The sequence below is a fragment of the Octodon degus genome, unplaced genomic scaffold, assembly GCF_000260255.1.
Source record: "Octodon degus isolate 3935 unplaced genomic scaffold, OctDeg1.0 scaffold00067, whole genome shotgun sequence".
In the NCBI taxonomy this organism is placed as follows: domain Eukaryota; kingdom Metazoa; phylum Chordata; class Mammalia; order Rodentia; family Octodontidae; genus Octodon; species Octodon degus.
Genome location: NW_004524643.1, coordinates 11,632,225 through 11,634,228, shown reverse-complemented (window position 1 = coordinate 11,634,228; position 2,004 = coordinate 11,632,225). Strand labels below are relative to the sequence as shown.

At 47.4% G+C, this 2,004-nt stretch overlaps 1 long non-coding RNA gene across 1 annotated transcript in view; it reads right to left on the bottom strand.

Moving 5' to 3' along the window:
• Nucleotides 1-590: 590 nt before the first annotated feature.
• LOC111817696 overlaps nt 591-2,004 on the bottom strand; it is a 5,217-nt gene continuing 3,803 nt past the window's right edge. The window contains exons 2-3 of the long non-coding RNA XR_002821829.1: nt 1,243-1,349; nt 591-862 (exon numbers count right to left, since the gene is read on the bottom strand). This is a non-coding gene — a long non-coding RNA (uncharacterized LOC111817696). The remainder of the gene's footprint in view (nt 863-1,242; nt 1,350-2,004) is intronic.

The window sequence follows — 2,004 nt, the reverse complement described above, 5'->3', positions numbered from 1 at the left end:
TAGAAAAGATTGGAAATATTTTCTTCTCTACTGACTGGAATTCTTCACACAAAATGGAAAGTCTTAGCCTTTCAGAAGGGTTAAATTTGCCCATCAAACCATGGAGACCTGCTATTTTCTTTGTGAAAAGAATAACATTCTCAAAGTAATTATGGAAAAATTTGTAGTTTCATTTTTTACATATTGGTGAGTCATATTTTTGTAAGATTTTTTGAATTTTTATTTAGTTTTATACTATTGGTTAAGTTGCTCATACGATGCTCTTATCTCTATTTTTTGGATTATATGATAGTGGATTATATAGGTCTAATGTGTGATCCATTTATGGGGATAACTTTCTCTTAGATTTTTGTCTTATAACTTGTGTCAGATCTTTTTTTTTTTTTTTTTTTTGTGGAACCAGGGATTGAACTCAGGACCTTGCGCATGCCAGGGAAGCGCTTATTCCACTGAGCTATCTCCCTGATCCAGATCTCTTTTTTTAAAATAAATTTAAATAAAATCTGTCATAATTATTGATCATCCACATGGCCTACTTTCCCAGTAAGAACATTGCAAACTTTTCGCAGATTTCAAAAACAAATCAGATTTTGCAAGTATTTATTAAATAGTTTTGTGTGCTCTATGCCAAGCACTAAGGATAGCAAATTAACTCATTCGGCAAACGTCCCGCCCTCAAGGGGTCACAGCTGGATTTTCTTGAGAGCACAGTGAGGGGGAAGCTCAGTACTTGCCAGGCAGACCTTGAGGTCAGAAGTGGTAGGGGTCTTTGCCACTCCAGCCCCATCTATTGGCAAACCGGTTGGCTGCTGTGTCCTCTGTTCCGTGGCCCAGGAAACCCTGAATACGTTCCCTGGCATCACTGCAATCAAGACAGGCACAGCAGAGATTAATCACTAGGCTGATGAGCAACAGCCCCATCTTCTTATCCATCCTTTCCCAGAAAGCCCTGGAAGGAGCCTGCAAGGCCTAGGCAGGAGGGCTCGGCACTGACCTTTCTGGCACTCATGCCCAGCCCCTCTTTACATTGGGTGCACCGCACCAGAGCAGGAGAACTGGGAATCAGGAATTCCCAGCAGGCGGTCAGACCCTGCACTAAGCACTGAGAAGGAGCTGGGGCAAAAGGAGGAGGGGCACAGTGTGCACAGGCGATGGCTCTACTTCGAAGACAAAGCCCCTCCAGGCTGTCAGGCCAGGTCCTCCCTGCTCACCCAGGCCAGGCTCCCCAGGAATCTGTCTCACCTGGTCACTTCAGCAGACATACCCAAGTCTGTCTCCATGTTCCCAGTTCCCATCAACAAATTCTTTGACACATTTATTGGGCATCTTCTGTTATCCTGTACCAGTTTCTGGGGGACAAGGCCCAGCAACACTGTGTCAGCAGAGAGGTGTGTGGCTCCAGCCTGGTCCCCTGAGAGCATCAGGAAGAGCAAGTTCAGTACCGCTCAGACAGGCCAGGAGGTCTGCAGTGATTGGGTCTTTCCCACGTCCACCCCATTCCTCAGCTTTCTGGTTGGACTCAGTGTTTTCTGACCCATAGTCACTTCTTCCATAATAAAAGTGGTTTAAGATGCCCTGAAGATACTTCCCAGCATTGCTGAAATGCGAGGAATGGAGGCAGGAAATGAACTGGACATGCATGACAGTGTCATCTCTTCATTTACTCATCCTCTCCCAGGAGGAATGACGGAGAGAAGGCTGGAGAAGTCCTCAGGTTCAGACAAGCCAACACTAACCCTCTTGGGCAAAGACCTACACAGCTGATTCTTCTGCACCCTCCTTTGGTCTTACTTTGTCTTTGTGGGTGCGAGAAGATGCAGCCCTCAAGTCCTGTTCTAGCCTGCGGCTGAGCCCAGCCCTGGGAGCACAGACAGGAGGAGGGTCCCAAGGGAGGGGCGAGGCCCGCCAGCTCTGCAGCCCTTGCTGGAATCCCGGAAGTCTGAGCTACCTGATCACTTTGCAGCCCAGACCCCACCCGGTCCCCTTTGGCAGCGCCATAGTTGC